Genomic DNA, 18,470 nt, shown 5'->3' with positions numbered 1-18,470 from the left:
GTGGCTCAGATGGCAAAGAATCCACCTGTAATGCAGGAGACCTGGGTTCAATCTCTGAGTTGGGACCATCCCCTGGAGAAGGGAATACATCCCATTCCAGTAATCTTGCCTGGAGAATCCCATGGGCAGAGAAGCCTGGCGGATTGCAGGCCATAGCATCACAAAGAGTTGGACACGACTGAGCGACTAACGCTTTCACTAAAGCCCGTCTCATAGAAATAGAGAGTAGAGTGCTGTTTGCCATGGATGAGGGGGTGGGCGAATTGGAGGGATGCTGGTTAAAAGGTGCACACTTCCAGTTTTAAGATGAATAAGGTCTAGGTGTAAGCGACACAGCACAGAGGGCACAGTTAACAGGATGTGTCCCCTGGAAGAGGGCACGGCAGCCCACGCCAGCATCCTTGCCTAAGAAATCCCAAGGACAGAGGAGCCTGGCAGCCTCCAGTCCATAGAGCTGCAGAGTTGGACACGACTGAAGCAGCTGAGCGCACATGCGTGCATTGCATACTGGAACGTTGCCAAGAGAGTAGAAATTTGCTCAGAGTGAATATTTTGTGTTCCTACTTCAAAAAATGAAAAGGCAACTGTGACGTGATGAATACATTAATTAACTCGATTCTAGTCATCTTTCACAATGCATGCCTATGTCCAATCACCACACTGGACACTTCAGATACAATGCAGGCTTTTCCAAATGTGACCCGCTTCTCCTTGAGTTGCCATGCACCCTCCTCTTTCCAAGGGCTTACACCTTCCTCCTCTCCACGTCAGTATATCCATAGTCCTGTCATCAACATCCTAAAAGGATGTGGGACAAGGAGGGTCAGCCTGATCCCACCCTGACCCTGCTGTCCAAGGGCACATGCCTGAGGATCCAAACTTCTAGGTGACTGTCCTCATCTTTATAAAACAAGCATCTTCCTGAGGGCTCAAGGCCCTGTTGCCAGTTACCGGAGGGTCAGGGAAGCCTGTCCACCATGATAAGCCATCTGGATTCAGCAGACAGCTGCCTTCGCTCCTGGACAGGCCGCTGGGAAAGCGAACACCTTTAGCTTATCTCTTCAGTTACAGGCTGTTCCCACAGAGAGCTTCTCCATCACCCGCCTGAGGTCAGAGACTTTAATTCTGTGTCCCATGAAGCTGTCTGAGGGGTGGGGGCTGGTACCTGGGCAGCACTGGCTTCAGGGAGCAAGGCCTGCCTTCCTGTAGAGTCCGTGGGGAGCCTGAGCCAGCACTAGACCCAGCCACGAAACAGCATCCTCTGCTGCCCTCTGCTGCCTGTGCTGCCTCATTGCAGCTGGTTCAGCCCGTTCCGTGGATCTGGAGTTCAGTGGGATTTACCTTCTACCCACTCCCAGGTACCAGGGGGCTCGCGACAAATGAGGAGACATGGCAGGCTGACCTTTGATCTGACACACGACCACCTGCCTGGTAAGCTTCAGGTGGAGGTGTCACAGTGGAGTTATCAGAGTTACAGTGGTGGTGTTGGGGTCACAGTTGTGAGGGGAAGTGCCCATTCCAGGGAACCCGGAAGTGAGACAGAGTGGGGAAGGAGATGGGTAGCGGCATGTTAGTGAACAGGTAAGCCCTGTGGACACCTGGGGCTGATCCTGCGGGAGATGGAGACACTGTGGGTCACGCCTGGAAGTCGTCTGCAGGAAAGCTGGAGACTGGGCACTTTGTCTCAACCCCTCCCTGCACCCCGCCTCATATGTCCACCCAACTCTCTTTACCAAGTGTCTTAAACACGTTCCTCCACCAGGGTGGGCTGGCCTGCAATGATGCCTCTGGCTGTGATGAGGGACCCACCCAGGCGGGAAGGGAGGTATATTGGCGGGGACTGTCCTGCCAGATTGAAGGTGAGCTCAGGCAGGCTTAGGAACACAACCAGGGCACCAGCAACCCCTGTTACAGGTTTGATTCACCTGCCAAGTGACAATGTCTCTGGTTTGCACTGAGCTGCTCCTAACCAGTGAAGCATCAGGAGGAGGGCTCCAGACAGTGACTCTGGTCTAGAGCACACCATGAGCTAAAGGGCAGGGAGATACCACCTCCCCCACCCCACCCCGGTCTAAACACAGGCCTGACCCAGTTCAGGAGGAGAAATGCCAGCAAGGACAATTTCCATGCCCCACAGAAAAATTCACAGACTCTTAACACTTGTGTCCCCTTCTCCAGACATCTCCAAAAGCAATACAGAAATGCACCAAATTTGAAACTTCTTTCATTTTGACATTGTCGTGGGTTCAAAGTTTTTAAAACACTCATTCATTCATTCATTCATTTGACCATCTTTATTCCATTTTCCAGGCACAGGGCTTCAGTTGGGAGCACAGAGCTTAGACTTCAGTAGAGATGGCAGCTGATAAATAATTATTAATAAGTGACTGTTCAGACACATAAACAAAATCACCATGGACCATGACACACAATTTGAAAGAAATAAATAATGAGAGAGAAAGTTACGTTTGTTGTGATGGGAGCTGCTTTAGAAAGGTAGTTGGCCAAGGTCTCTGCCAAGATAATCTCTCAGCTGCAATTTAAGGGGATGTGGTGTCAGCCAGCAGGAGAAGTGGGGCCAGAGCATATATTGCAGAGGGAAAGCAGGTGCAAAGGCCCTGGGGTGAGAAAGAAGCAGACATCTAGGAATGTAAAGGATGCTGGGTAGTCTGAAGCCCTGAGAGAGGAAGCAGAAGGAATGTGAAATGCATTTGGTTAGAGTAGGCAGGAGCCCCCCAAAGCGGAAGACATGCTGGGCACTTACAGCATACAGAATTTAATAGGGGGGGTTTGTTACACAGGGATGGGGAGCTGAGGGCCCAAACAAGAAACAGTGATGAACTCAGGTGTTAGCAATGCCAGGAAGCTGACCCCCCCTCACATTGCCCCCTATCACTGGAGGGGCAGGGAGCTCAGGGTTATCAGAGTCCTCGAGCCAAGCACAACAGGAAGCTCAGGGAGGACCGCAGTTTTGCAGGAGATGGGCCCATCTGGAGATGCCTGGGCCCCTCTCCTCCCTCCCAAGCAGCTCTTCTGCCAGTGCCTCCCACTAGTTGGATCTCCCTGGAGGGCAATGGCACCCCACTCCAGTACTCTTGCCTGGAAAATCCCATGGATGGAGGAGCCTGGTAGGCTGCAGTCCATGGGGTCGCTACGAGTCAGACACGACTGAGCGACTTCACTTTCACTTTTCACTTTCATGCATTGGAGAAGGAAATGGCAACCCACTCCAGTGTTCTTGCCTGGAGAATCCCAGGGACGGGGGAGCCTGGTGGGCTGCCGTCTATTGGGTCACACAGAGTCGGACACGACTGAAGCAACTTAGCAGCAGCAGCAGCAGCAGGGCAAGGAAGGGTGGGGAGGGATAGCATTCACCCTGGATTCGTGTCATTCCTGTTCCATTTGGTACACTCAGCCACCCTGGGTGCTTAATAAGTGCTTCCTGGTAACTGAGCTACATTGGGTGCTTAATAAGTGGTTTTTAGATTGCTGACTTTTCTCAAAAACGAGAAAAAAATCTGAGCAAATAATGTCGAGAACATTAGTCCTCACATCTGAAATCAGCATCAGTTTCTGCACCCCCAGCCAGCCTGCCCTCTCCTTCACCTGTCTGCCTGACTAATCAGAAGTGTCTTGCATCCTGAAGGTAGGGAACTGTGAGCCCTTGCACAGTTTCTCTGCCACTCATGAGTACATAGTGTTCACAGTTAGCCCCTGTGGCTGAAAACTGGAAGAAGTCCTGATGGCAACAGGGTAAGTGTAAGCCTAGGTCTTCTAGAATCCAGTTCATTAAGCCAGAGCTAACTTCATGATGACAGAATCTGCCCACAGTGAGATGGCAGGCTGGCGCATCCCATTGCTAACTAGTGATTGCCTCGAATGTGGAATCAGTCAGTACTGAATGTTTTTATATTCTGTCTTCCGGTCTGTGATCCAGGCATCTGTCTCTATCTCTCGGACAGGCTATGGCTTCATTTTCCTACTGTGATCCCCTTTGTGATTTCAAAAAGGTTAATTCATTACTTGGTAGAAAATGTGAAATTCAACAAAAAGATTGCTTTCCTTACTAAGCAAACTGCGTCCAGTGTAGCTGGGGAAGTGATATAACAACTCTCATGGTGGTCAGCTGTGGAACCTCCAGATTTCCATAGCCGTGACCACGTGGCCCAGAGAACGAGGAGGAGCTGGAATTGTCTCCATGGTCCAGTCGCAGCTCCTAAATCCTCCAGGCCAGGCTGAGCCAGTCACTGGTTCTGGTCTTTGGAGCTTTGGTCAAGAGACGTGAGCCACCAGTGTCCGAGGACCCGGGGAGACAGAGCACAGCTTGGGTGCCCTTCGTCTTGCGGAGGCACGTGAGGACAAACTGAGGCCATGTCCACACCTGTCGCTCCCTGTCAGTGCACCAGGCCAAGGGGGCACAGCCCCCCACCCATGAGGGACCGACACCCTGGCTTCCCCATCCTGGGAGGAGAGAAGGCCAAGGCTCACTTGACCCGAGTGGTCCAGGTGGGAGAAACAGCACGTGCAGAGGGTCTGAGCCTCCATCCATCCTCCCTTCTGCTACAAGCTGTCCCATTAGGAGGAGGGCGTGGTCAGTCTTCTCGTTCCGTAGGGGGCGACCGCACTGGCGCGTGATGGGGGATGTTCTCCGTCCTGGGGCCGTCCTGTACCCTGTAAGGTGTCAGCTGCACCCTTGGCCTCTCCTACTGGACGGCAGCAGCGCCTCCCAATTGAGACAACCAGAGGCCTCCCTCAACGTGCTCCAGTGTCCTCTTGGGGTCGCCTCTGGCCAAGCTGAGGTGCAGGGACTCTGCGGCGGGGGAAAGAGACTGTCCCAGGAGGGAGAGCTGGCCGCTGAAAATGTCTCCCTTCCACAGACCATTCGTGGCCATGTCCACTTCGAGGGAACCTCAGGCCAGCATCTGACCAACGTGCCCGCCCCTTGACGCGCTGGGATGGGGGTCATCGAGACCAAGTGGAGCTGCGCGAACCAGGAGGCTCTGGTTCAGGCTCTCCCTACTTAATGGTTGGGATTCCCCTCTTTGACCACTAGATGGACCCCTCGTGATGCTGGACCCGGGAGGCCAGGGCCCACCGGAAAGCATCCCAGTGAGGCTGAAGGCAGTGTTCACACGGCCCCTCCCCCGGGATTTCCTCTACCGGGGACCCCAAATTACTCCACCCTCCCCCGTGACCCAGGAGTAGGGCCCGGGGGAGAGTGTGGATGGGAGAGTAACCCTGACCTCCAGAACCTGAGGCCGCCTCACCTCTGTTTCCTCATCTGCAAAATGGGATGAAGTTCTGCTCTCACAGAGCACCTGTGAGCCCTGAGTGTGGAGCCTGAACCCAAGCCCAGTGTACAGCAAACACAAAACAACAGCAGTGGATCCGAGACCCGGACTCTGCTCTGACACAAACAGAGGCCGTGATGTCGGGAGGGCCACCCTCCTCCTGGGATGGGTAGCAGACCCTCCCAAGTCCCCTCCGACTCAGGCATCTACAGGTCGATTAGCGGGTGCCAGGCTGGGTCCTCAGCACTTCCCCCCTCATTTTCATCTTCATAAAAGCCCCGAGAGAGCTGCATTTCTCTTATGCTCAACCTGCACGGGACAGCGGGGCACAGAGGCCAGGGAGCAACCAGTAGCCAGGTTCCCTTGCCAATGACCGGGTGGGAGGCACTCAGGCCTCAGCCCGCAGAGCTGGCCCCAACATAGCCTCATGGAAAGGGGGTCTCTCGGCATCTCTCACTCCTGCAAAAGGACGGCTGCTTGGCTCACGGAGGCTGGGGTGTTTTAGCAAGGAGAGCACACCGTGCTTTGACTGCTCACAGGCACCAGGGCGGGGGATGGGGCGTGAAGAGCAGCTGTGGAACCAGGGGGGCTGCTGATGGGGTGCTCCCAGGGTCTCCTGGAAAGGGGCTGTTTTCCTTTTCTTCCTGTGACGCAGGGGCCGTGAACCTTCTCTGGAGAGGACCAGAGAGTAAGTGGCTGAGGTTTCCCGGCCCGTCAGTCTCTGTCACAACTCCTCACCTTGGTCACGGCAGCACAAGGTGGCTGCAGATCAAGTGAAGACAAGCGGACGTGGCTGGGTACCAGTGAAACTCTTGTGCAAGCAGTGGTGAGCTGGATCAGGCCCTTGGGCCCCGGTTGCCACCCTGAGCTAGTGCCTGCCTCTCACCAGAACCTGTACCTGAGGTTTAGGTCTGAACCCCCATAAAAATCTCCATCTGTGTTTCCCTGAACAAAGGCTGCATCCCCGGTCCTGTCTGCATCTAAATGTGGACTCCCCACGTGGCCACATACAAAGAGCACTGGGTTTCCTAACAAGAGATTTCCAAGCGGAGAAAGCCAGGACAGGGCTGCGGACAGGGGCCCTTGGGGAGATGAGGACAGAGGCATGCCAAACATTGCTGGCCTCTATCCTTCGGATCCATCCCAAAGAGATGGTAGGTGTCCCATCCAGGGGACAGTGCATCTCTGCCCAGCTCCAGGTGCTGGAAACCCGGGAACATGCTTCTTCCCTCCCTGGACGGAACCCAGGTGTGGGCGGGGCCACCGGGTGGCTGGCGCACCTGTGCAACCCGCTTGACCTTGAGACCAGGAGGTTGGCCGGCTCTGCCCTGTGGGGGCCTCCCTGTGTCCATTCTGCTGGGGAAGGACCCCGCCCTGTCTTCTCCCGGGACATGTCATTCTGATTGTCCCTGACCCAGCACTGCCTCAGTGGGAGGACTCGGCAGTGGGGAGCCGTGTGAGCTCTGGGCGGTCACTCTACAACAGTGCTCCCCAGGCCTGAGAAAAGCAGCCACCCTCCGGAAAGAAAAAGTGTCATGCAACTATGATTATATCACATACACTTGTACAGAAATAAAACATGAAGGAAACCTAACGAGCCTAGCTTCTGAACAACTGTCACGAGCCAAATGTATGCATCTGTTACAAACAAGACTTAAAGCCAAGAAAGTCAGATGATCAACATGAATGTACCTTGATAGACAGTATTTTTGGCGAACCCAAATTGTCCATGTTGAATTTAATAGTAGAAAGATGTACTTGCTTGCCTTCCTGTCTCATTTGCTGTTAGAAATGATGGACTGGCTTTTGTGACAGTGTCATTATTATTTTTAACATTTTTTGTTTAGATTTTTTTTAAAAAATCACTCTATTTTTAAAATTTGTATTCAGTTAAACTAAAAATGTATTTTTTCCTTTAGTAATGAACTCATTAAACTATTACTTTAACCCCAAAATTTTATTAGCCCACCAGAGGATACAGGACTCTAAAACAAAAAATACCGCATAATGCCAAACTTTTCCTTCATATTCTGCACGTTACCTATGACTCAGGAGCTGCTGCAGATGGACACAGGTGAAGTCACAGCCTGATAAAGCTCTTGGTTCAAAAAGGAATATGTCTCTGCTGCTAGCAGCTCTTTAGGGGTTGGTGGAGTGTGACTGGAGGGCTAGCCATTTCTCTCTCTCTCTCTCTCTCAGTGACTCAGTGTAGATTGTTGTCCACACGGCCTGGCTCCTGGCCACGTTTAGTGACAGAGACGTAAACGACAGCCAGGTTTAGCATTCATGGAGCAACAGCGACAGCGTCCTCCAGGTTACCAATAAAACAGAGATGGAGACTTTTTAAATTCTCATTTGGTTGTGAAGACCCCAGAGACACACCACAAGCTTCAGTTTGTGGGATATATTCTTAGGAAGGTAACTTTCCCATGCTGCAATAATCCTTTCTTCTTAAGATACTGATGTTGCCAGTTCTAAAATTTTACTTTGTGTTCAGAGTTGGACAAACGGCGACACAGTCACATTCCGATTTTCTCTCAACCTTCTTTCATGCCACTTTCTTTCTTAAGTGTGATTTTATACCATTTAGAGAGCAAGTAGTTTTCTGAAGGAACAGCTCGGATTTGGTTGTGATTTCACCATGTGAGAAGAAAACAGCATTCCATAGAGAAGTCAGATTTAGGAACTGTTCCCAATGGCATATTTTCTCAGAACTCACCGATTATTACACCTCTTTAGTTTTTTTTTTTTTCTTCTTTAGATCATGAAAGCCAATAACTTTTTAATTTAAACCATGTGGAATTATTGTTTCTGTAGACCAAAAGCAGTCAAGTAGTGGCAAACATAGGATTCACCTCAATACAAAACATGTCAGGTCATCAGCATTATCCATGGGACACACAGCCACTCTTACCGGAAAGATTTTGCCCAAACCTGACTCCGAATTGAAACCCTGCCTCAAGTGACTTTTTCTCTAGCAAACAAACTGCAAATCTGGCCATACACGGGGAGTAGAGAGAGACAAAACTGAGCCAGATGACCCCATGCTGTGACCTCTTCCCCACTGGCCAATGGATGATGTCATCATTTGTAATCCACGTTCTTAACAAGTTAGAAGGTGTAGCCCATAAGTTGCCAGAGTGCCTTTCTCACTTTCCAGCTTTAAGGGTTCCTATCAGCTGGAGCCACAGTGAGAAAAAGTGAAGGGGATTCTGAGGTAAACTGATTTAAAAACCTCACCAACTTTCCTGTTTCCCTCAAGGGCGGACCTCTGAGCAGCCTGATGGTCTGTTATGGAAGATGATGGCCCACAGAGCTGGAAGGTAAAGAGAAAATGACCTCCCAGGAAAAGAACGAAAAGAATGTCATCCTTGTTTGCTCTGGCTCCAGCCACCTTGACATTTCTCAAAGAATTTCTCAAGAGCGTAATTTCAAGAAGTATGCAACTTGTCCAGATAAAACGTCCGGGATCACCAGGTGGGCCCAGTACACTTTGGCTGTGCTAGTTATCCCTCAAGAGTTAGACCTCATTTAAACAAAAGGCAGAAATACTCATGCTTGTGAGAAAGTATTTTCTATTCCAGGGGGCAGGAGTCCAGGACAGCCAGCCTCTGCTGATCGTCAATTCTGTTTGGTGCTTCTAGTCAGAAGCTCAGTGACCTTGGAAAAGCACTTTCCTACGTGGCAATTCCATGTTCTTACCTTCAACATGGGGACGATGGAAAGAGTTGACACATTCTAACCTCCCAAGAAGGACTTCATCTGACAAAGAACATCAGATGTGAAAAATAACTGAATCCCTCTCGGACCTTTAGTACCATGTTTGTGTAGTTAGTTTATTCCCAGTTTGCCTGCTGTGAAATTCTGTTACACTGAGCTCCATCAAAAGTAGTAGACCACAGCACAATTTGGAATGAAGTCTCTGTGCCCAATGCCACTGCATCTAGAGTTCAGACACGTTATGATTGAGGCTGGATGAAGAAGTGGCTTGTGGGGGAGTCGATATAGCCAAGAGCTGTTTGGAGAGGTATGATGTTGACATAGATTGGGCTTTGAAATCAAACCCAGGTTCCAAATCTTGGGTTAAGATCCAGACTCTGTCATTTAATGACTGACTTTTCAGGAAGCATGAGGCACCCCATTTCTGCACTACAGAACCAGGAAACAGGAATTCCTCTCCTGTAGTGTAGGACAGCAGGGAGGATTAAATAACATTCATAATCCAGTAATTCCAGGGGCTGATATGTGCTTAAAAGTATTTGTCCCCACCGCCAATACTATACTTTTCTTGCTGCTTTCAACAGCTCACCACTGTGGTTGATTGTATTATTTGCCCAAAATCTTCACCCCTCCTGTACCCCGAAGGTTCCTTTCGGTGGATTTATCCTTGCGTGGGTGCCTAGTTGTTCAGTCGAGTCTGACTGTTTGGGACTCCATGGACTGTAGCCCACTAGCCTCCTCTGTCCATGGGATTCTCCAGGCAAGAATACTGGAGTGGGTTGCCATGTCCTCCTCCAGGGGATCTTCCCCATCCAGGGACCGAACCTAGGGATGGAGCCCAGGTCTCCTGCATTGTAGGCAGATTCTTTATCATTCGAGCCACCAGGGAAGCCCAGGTTCATCCTGTGCCCAAATCTGTAAGAAGATCACTAATTTCGAGGGCTTATCGAAGTCCCTGGCCTGGCACTTATTTCATCTTGGCTTAAACCTGGCGTAAAATCCTTCAGGAAAGGCTGACCAAGCAGTCACCGAGCGCTCACCAAGCAGCACGTCCAGGCTTCCTAATGAATTCTCACCCACGATTCACAAATAGACAACGGGGGTGGGGGAGGTGCTGACCGCAGAGTCAGCAAGGAGAGACGCTTTCATTACTTAAGATGTGTAATGATATTCCTTGATTTTGTTCTGTCTTTTCACTTCTCATGTAACATTGTCAAAAATAAGCAAATAAAATGCAAACTTGTCCTCTAAGATGCATCCTGGCCCACGGCCTCTGGGCATGACCACCTCTGAGAATGTGGTCGCCTTCTTATATCCAAGCACCAAGCCTCATCCACTCTGTCCTGCTGGTTTAATCACCATGGGGGTGGGCAAGCCCTTGGGACTTTATTGGGTGGGACTTTCCCTCCTCTAAGTCACCTTCCAAGGGGAAATGCCCTAAAAGGCACTGACTGAACTTAGGGCAGAAGGTGTGAGCGTGTATGTCCCTTGCACAAGAGTTTACGAAGGTAGCCTTCCTGCAGGAAAGACCACATGTACAAGCATTGCAAAGGGGGTTGGGGGAGGAAAGAGAGGCCCTATAGATTAAAGGAGAGTTTGAAAATCTATTAACCCATGGCCACATATAGAAATGATTTGATCCCTAATTCAAAGAAACCACAAACAGTGACATTTTTGAGGCAACTGGCAATTTGAACACTAATTGCATATTTAATGATATTGAACACTTACTGTTGATTATTTTTACATATGGTATTATGGTATTAGGACTATGGTTATGGTTCAGGAAGCCTTTTAGCAGTACTCAGTGAATCATTGGCAGGATGGGATACCCCAATAATAGGAGTACAGAGGCAGGAAAGCACTGTGAGTTGGTATTTTTTAAACAATGACCCTGATTTTTCCCTGGTGAACCCCACCCCAGCAAGATGGGAGAACTTGTCTCAAAGAGAAGAATTTTTCAAACTCTTGTCAACAGTGGGTGGGGAGTAGGGCTCACAGGGGGCACCTGCGCTCTGGGTGATGAGGGGTTGAGAGAGGGGCTGGGGTCTGGCCTCCCTCCCCATGACATGCTGGTGTCACTCAGCCTCCTGTCTGCCCTGCCTTCTGAACTTCCTGGGTGTCCAATGAGAGATTCTCTGGCTTCAGTTTCTGCCTACCCGTTGCAAGGGCCACCCCGGCTGGATGGGGAGAGACGCCAAGCGGCTCCTCACTGCCCCTTCTGCCTCTTGGATCCACTGGGGCAGGAGGACTACCCCACACCCTTTCCTGCCAGATTTAGGGTGGAGCTGCACAGCTCTGCTTTTTAATACACTGTCTAGCTTTGTCAGAGGTTTTCTCCCAAGGAGCAAGCATCTTTGAATTCCATGGCTGCAGTCACTGTCCTCAGTGATTTGGGAACCCAAAGAAAATAAAATCTGCCACTGTTTCCATTGTTTCCCCACCGATTTGCCATGAGGTGACAAGATCAGATGCCATGATCTTCATTTTTTGAATGCTGAGTTTTAAGCCAGCTCTTGCATTCTCCTCTTTCACCTTCATCAAGAGGTTCTTTGGTTCCTCTTTGCTTTCTGCCTTTAGAGTGATAGCATCTGCATATCTGAGGTGGTTGATATTTCTCCCAGCAATCAGATAGAGAAGAACAAATATTATATATCACTTATATGTGGAGCCTAAAGAAGTAATACAAATAAAGCTATAAACAAAAAAAGAAACAGCCTCATTGACATAAAAAAGCAAACTTATGGTTGCCAGAGGGAGAGGGAAGGGGGATAAATTAGAGGTATGGGATCAATAGATGCAACTACTACTCATAAACTAGGGTAACACAAGGAACTAAATTCAGTATCTTGCAATAAACTATAATGGAAAATAACCTGAATAAATAAGTAGAAATACATATCTATCTATCTATATACATACATAGCCAAATCACTTTGCTGTACAACTGAAATTAATACAATACTGTTAAACAACTATACTTCAGTTTAAAAAGTATTAGTTTATAATGCATACCTTTTTGAAATGATATTAAGAGCTAATGGTCACAAGAGAAAAACCATTTCCCCCCACTGGGCGCTCATATACAAATTGAATGGACTTACCACATGGTGAACAATCCAGCTTCTAGCCACTCGTGTGCTGTCCTGTGCCTTACGCACATGCACGTTTATACATTTTTCTAGTGCTCAGCACCAGGATACAAGACAGTGCAAACTCATTTGGTACAAAGGATTGAGAAATAAAACCGATGTTCAGATGCTAATTTATGGAGCATGATAAACAGTGGAAAACAGTGGAAAGGTGTGGGAAAATGAAAAGAAAAAAATCAGAGGCTCCAGTTATTACACACGTCTGCAAGGGGAAAGTAAGACAGACAGGGCTTTGAAGAATGCCTCAGATGTGGCTCTTTGGGAGCAGAAATCAGGAGTCAGGGGCATCAGGGTCAACAAGGAAGACATGGTGGGAGTCTTAAAACCTTGTGTCAGGAGCGGGGCAGAATTCAAATCTATGCTCTGTGACAACCTGGAGAGATAGGGTGGGGAGGGAGTTAGGAGGGAGTTTGAGGATGGACGGAACACGTGTATACCAATGGTGGATTCATACTGATGTATGGCAAAAACCATCACAATATTGTAACCATCCTCCAATTAATAAATAAATAAAATATATTTTTAAGTGCACTGTGTCCAGTATCCAGTTGGACATCAGGGCCAGCAGGCATGCCAGGCCTGGTCCCACACTCAAGGAGAAGGGAGGGACATTGTGTGGGGCCAGACTGAAGCAATGATGTTTGGGTGAACCTGTTGCTCTCAGAAAATAGGGATCAGGATCTTGCCAATCACAGTGGCATGATGTCCAAGAGGTTTATGTTGTGGTTTGTTTGGTTTTTTTTTTTGGCTGCATTGGGTCTGCATTGGGTCTTCATTGTGGGCCATGGGCTTAGTTGCCCCTAGGCATGTGGGATCTTAGTTCCCTATCCAGGGCTGGAACCCACATGCTCTGCACTGAAAGGTGGATTCCAGTATTTAACTGGACCACCAGGGAAGTCCCCGAGAGGTTTTTGTTTTGTTGTAACAAGTGTCTGTAGTGAAGGGGAGGAGAGACAGAGGCCAAAATCTTCAAGCAGGCATTGGTCACTAAGAAAATCAGAGGTGCCCTTGAATGTCAGGGGAAGCGGTCCCTGGGGGAGATGTGGGTGCTAAAGCCCCAGACCCCTCCCCGTAAAAGATGCTTTCCTTGAAAAAATTCAGAGCCAGGATTCAACCAGCATCCCTGAAACATCAGTGCAATCCTTCCTTCGGGAAGGAGCGGTCCCAGGTGTGACGCCCTGAGAAGCCTCTGACCAGGTTTCTAGCTTTGACACCGGAAAACGGAGGAGAAATCTACATCACTAAGCCACATGGAGCCTGCACCTCCCTGGGAGGGGGGTGGGAATACACATCCAGCACCCGCCCCCCCAACACCGGCTCTCCCTTCTGAACCACTGTTTGCCCACCTGAGCCCAGCTGGGCCTACCGTCCAGCTGCTTTGCCGAGGAACCTCTGACAGCTGCGCTCAAAGTGGGGCCAGGAAGCTCCTCGCGAGCCCCCCAGGGGGCTTTGCATCACAAGGAACGCATTATTTCCTTGGCTGGGAAGGCAGTGTTTGTTTGAGACCCCAGGGAGCTGATGAGGTGATGACCTGGGGACCAGAGGCCTCTGGGCCCCCTCTGAGCCTGGCCTGGCTGCGAGCAGTGCTGGCCAGTGCTGGACAAGGCCAGGGCCAGCCTGCCCGGTCTGGGTCCAGAAAGGGGAACGCTGTAGTCCCAGGCTTCACACGTGTGTCCTGCTGGTTCCTCCAAACAGTACAAAGTCAGAGCAGCCAACAGGCTAATGACTGCTTCCACGGAAAACAAAGGCTATCCCTGCCAAGGAGCCTGGGGAGATGCGTGTTGGGCATCTTGGCCTGTCTGCCCCTGCAGGTCCTTTGCATGGGACTTGATTCCTCCGTAATGGCAAGGTGACAGAACAGGAGAACTTGGTCTTTTCAGAATCGGTCTGGAAATAATCAACCACAGGGAAAGAACTAGGATGTCTGGTCCAGATTATGTCAAACAAAGCAAAATCACAAGCACCAAAGGCAGGGCTGCATTTTATGCATTAAAATGAGAAAAAGATAGAAGCCAGACAGGACATGAAGAGGCTACCCCAGTACCAGTGGGTGTTGTACATGGCGTGTCCCATCCAGGGGCAGAAGGAAGCAGGCAGGCTGTGGGAAGGGTCTGGATGAGAAGCCCCACCCCACCCCCACCCCTGCCCCACTCTGTATGGACCTGCCCACGTCTACTTGAGCAACCTGGGCAGGGGAGGAGTGAGGGGGCTGTGCTCCCTCCCAGGCAGCTCAGGGGGTCCTCAAGCCATAATTCTGGGGAGCTGCCTGGTGCAAACCCACCTGCGTCACACTGCATAGTGAGTCCTGTGGCCCCAGTGTGAGTCATCCAGGTCACAGTGTGTTTTTGGCCGGGTCGGCATCCCTGACACCCCAGCCACACTTGTGGAAAGCAGGGATAAGGTTCATTTCATTTTTAACACCAATGTACAAACCAGGAGCCCCCAAATCATTTAGTAAGACACAAAGAAATTAATGGTATTCTTTTTCTTAATTGCTGTATAATTGCTTTACAATGTTGTTAGTGTCTGCTGTACAACAAAATGAATCAGCTATAGATATGCATCTAGCCCCTCCCTCTTGGGTGTCCCTCCCACCCTTGTCCTCATCCCACCCCTCCAGGTCATCATAGAGCACCAAGCTGAGCTCGCTGTGCTATCCAGCAGCTTCTCACCAGCCAGCTGTTTTACACGTTAGTGCATTTATGTCAAACCTAATCTCCCTACTCACTAGGAACTAAATTTCAGCTCCTACAATCAGAAAAAAAGGACACATGCTAGCATCCTCTAGGAGCAAGCTCTCATTGATTCTTGGGTTATGGCTCCTGGGATTTCAGTCTTTGTCACTCCTTAATCCCTTAGGTCATGGGCCCTTTGCGCTATGCTCTAAAGGGTCTGGTGAGTGGGTGTTGACTCCTGTTAAGAGTATTTGGAGCTAGCTGTCAGCACCAGATGACTAATCCTGGCTGTATTTGTAGCAGGAACCCCACAAATTCCAGGCAAGGGACATAGCATTTGGCCTTAGTTTTAAGTGGTCCACTTCCCCTAAAGACTGAGGAACAGCCCTCTGAGAGCCGGCCCTGGACAGACAGCCACCAGCTCTGCTCGGCCTGATGACTTCCAGCCAAAAAGACCCCAAGGTATGTTTGTGTCTGATTTCAATAATGCTTTGCCTTCAAGTACTTCAGTTCAAAGAAACCATTCATTGTTTTATCACTTGTCTTTCTGGCAATTTTCCCCTAACTTGGGTAAAATCATCTTTCTGGCAAATAGGAAAAGTTGAATCTCACTGGATGTCAAGAGGCTTGAGTGTATTTCTAATTATCCTGGGGTCTTAGATGTGAGTCTAATGGGGTCCATTAAAACCTCTAGAGAAATGGTCCACAGAAACAGCCAGTTAGTACTGATAAGAAATGCAGAGATAGAATGATTTGCTCCTTTGGCATCCAGATGACTGAGTTGTTAACAGAAGGGGAGTCCTTTCCAAGCCTTGCCTCCTGTCCTTTCCAGCCCAGAGCAGACACCAGGAGACGAATCTGGTCACGTGAACTGCACAGCTGACCTCTGGATTCTGAGACTCTGATCTTCAGAAGTGAGGAAGGTATTCTGAAGGTGATGATGCCTCCTGGGTTCACACCCTGAGAGGGTGTCCAGCTAAGGGAGAAGGGGGCCCCTCTGAAGGCAGTGGCCTGAGGGTAGAGGTGACACAGGCAGACAAGGGGCCGCTGCTGCTCTTGAGGAACCAGAAGGCAGCATCTTCAGCATCGCTAAGCCTCTGATGCCAGGACAGCCACAGAATCCCATCAAATCCGCCAAGCCTGGTATGTTCGAATGATGATATCATTGCTGACATGTCTTCTTGCAGCTACTAAATGCTTTGATCTTCCAATGTCAATTGGTTTTTCTGTATTTGAGATTCAGTCCTTCAGGCATCAGAAACCAAGTTGTAAAAACACAAGTCATGGTCATGCAGAATTTCACACAGCTTCCCGAAAGTGCCGGCCTGACTCCAAGACCTCTGGGTAGGCTCCATGTCCAGACTGTGTGCAACGTCCGCTCTGAATGTCCACTGCCACACAAACATCACAAGGCAGAAGTCTCCCAGGTGGGTTTTCTGGTCAGACTTGTGAGATCAAAATGTGATTATGGATAGGAGGATGTGCTTTGGAAAAATCCAAGGGAGCCACGAGTTTAAGGAAGTGCTTTGACAGCAAACACCCTCCCTTGTTCCCTCCCCAGGGGTAATGTTTCTTTGTCTATTTTATGGCCTTCTGTGATTCTGGCAGAAACTACAGTATATTCACTTTAGAGGGTAACATGATCAGATTGTGGTAGCCACACTTTGGGATAGACCTGTTCCCTTACTGAGTGTCTCTAATCAGCAGCCCCTCTGGGACCCACTGCTCAATCTTCATCTGCTCCCTGAGAGATAATGATTTTTCACAGGAACCCCCAGGGAGTTTCAACATTATTGAGAAGGAAGGTCTCTTTTAAGATCAAAATCGCCCTTAATAGCTATGTTTCTTATAGCCATTGAAAAATGGAAAATGGTAACGTGAGTTCAGTTCACATTTTAAAGTAAACTTGAATGTTACTAAATCTGGCTTAAGGAGATGGCTACTTTAATTTGAAAAATGGTCCATAGACTATTTTAGCAAATTCAAAGAATGCTTTCTGTTTTAGGCTTCGGTATTTATAGTAATGTCATGTTCTTGACCATTGATGAAATCTTGGCCATTGTGCCGATAATCTAATGTCAGTGTTTATTTTCTAGTGCACGTAAACACTGATGGGTTTACAACCCGTGGCATCCAAAGTTCAGTGAAATACACCTCGGTTAGGAAGCATAGTGTCACTCAGCCCACAGGCCACGCTCTTGGGGGTAATTCTGCTTCTCCCCAGAGATCTTCTGCCCCACAGGCTGGAAAATTACCACTTTGGTATATCCTATCACCTGTATTAATCGAGGTGTTCCCACGTGTGAAAGACAGCAAGGTGAATGGCCCTGCTCCCAGGCCAGGGTGTGGTCTGTGCATCTGGCGGGTTTTCACCCCTGGTCCGGAAGATGCTACAGGTCCAGGTGGTCTGAATTAGCAATAAGCATCCGAGCCTTCCCCGGAGCGCTCAGACCAGCACTGCTGCAGTCACCTGGAGTTTCTCTTGTTCTAAACAGAGTTCAAAAATAACTGTTTTGATGAGTCAGTGTCCAGAATGGTCTTACTACCCCCACTGTGTACCTAGCACAATGTTCAAGAAAGCAAAAAAACCCCTGGGAAGCTGACTTCAAGAAAGTACAGTTCAGGAGGAAGAAGATGGCAGCCACCTCAGTAGCTGCTCGGGGAGCCGGGCCGGCACCAGCCTGGGGGCCTGGAGCCATCGCCCCCGACTGGGAGAGCCGGGACGCTTCCACGGGGACCACTGTCGTGGCTGTGCGAGCTGATGGGGGCGTGGCTCTAGGAGCAAGCTCCAGGGCAACCGCTGGGTCGTGCACTGCCGAGCCGATCCTGTTCACGACTGTGTCGTCTGCTGCCCCTCAGGCTCTGCAGCCGATACCCAGGCAGGAGCTGACGCAGTCACTTATCAGCTTGGTTTCCGCAGCATTGAACTGAGTGAGCCTCCAGTGGTACACACGGCGGCCAGCCTCCTTAAGGAGATGTGTCCCTGGTACCAAAAGGCCTGATGGCAGGAATCATCACTGCTGGCTGGGACCCCAAGAAGGGGGTCAGGTATCCTCGGTGCCCATGGTGGGTATGATGACAAGTCCTTGCCATCTTAGGCTCTGGGAGCTCCTATATCTATGGCTATGTCAATGCCACCTGCTGGGAAGGCGTAACCAAGGAAGAATGCTTGCAGCTCACTGCCAGTGCTCTCCTGCTGGCCCTGGAGCAGGACAGCTCCAGTGGAGGGGGGACCGCCTGGCAGCCATTGCAGAATCGGGGGTAGAGCAGCAGGCACTTGTGGGAGACCGAATTCTCCAATTCACCACAGCCATATTACCACCGCTCTGAATCCTGAGACTCTAAGATCCAAAAGAGACACCCCACACTGCTACAAAACTCAATAAACAGTTTGTCAGTGAGGAAAAAAAAGAATGTGCAGTTCATTTTGTTGCCAAATTGAAGGATTTGCAGGAAAGGGGAATGCTACACAGTGAGAGAAAGGAACCAGGAGTTTCAGTTCAGGGGACTGGGGAGGGGAGGCAAAGGAGGAACATTTAAACTCCGACAAGAAAGAGCTTGACTGGATGTGGAAGGATGGTGTCCAAGTCAACACATAAAAATTCTGGCCCCAACCCATGCCTTAGAGGTGA

General features: G+C 49.7%; 1 pseudogene; it reads left to right on the top strand.

The window, feature by feature from the left end:
- The first annotated feature begins 17,472 nt into the window (after window positions 1-17,472).
- LOC128058760 (proteasome subunit beta type-6-like) lies at window positions 17,473-18,168 on the top strand (annotated as a pseudogene).
- The last annotated feature ends 302 nt before the right edge of the window (window positions 18,169-18,470 follow it).

The sequence above is a fragment of the Budorcas taxicolor genome, chromosome 13 (assembly GCF_023091745.1).
Source record: "Budorcas taxicolor isolate Tak-1 chromosome 13, Takin1.1, whole genome shotgun sequence".
Taxonomy (NCBI): domain Eukaryota; kingdom Metazoa; phylum Chordata; class Mammalia; order Artiodactyla; family Bovidae; genus Budorcas; species Budorcas taxicolor.
The sequence above is the reverse complement of the archived record's forward strand: the minus strand, read 5'-3'. Positions and strand labels throughout refer to the sequence as shown.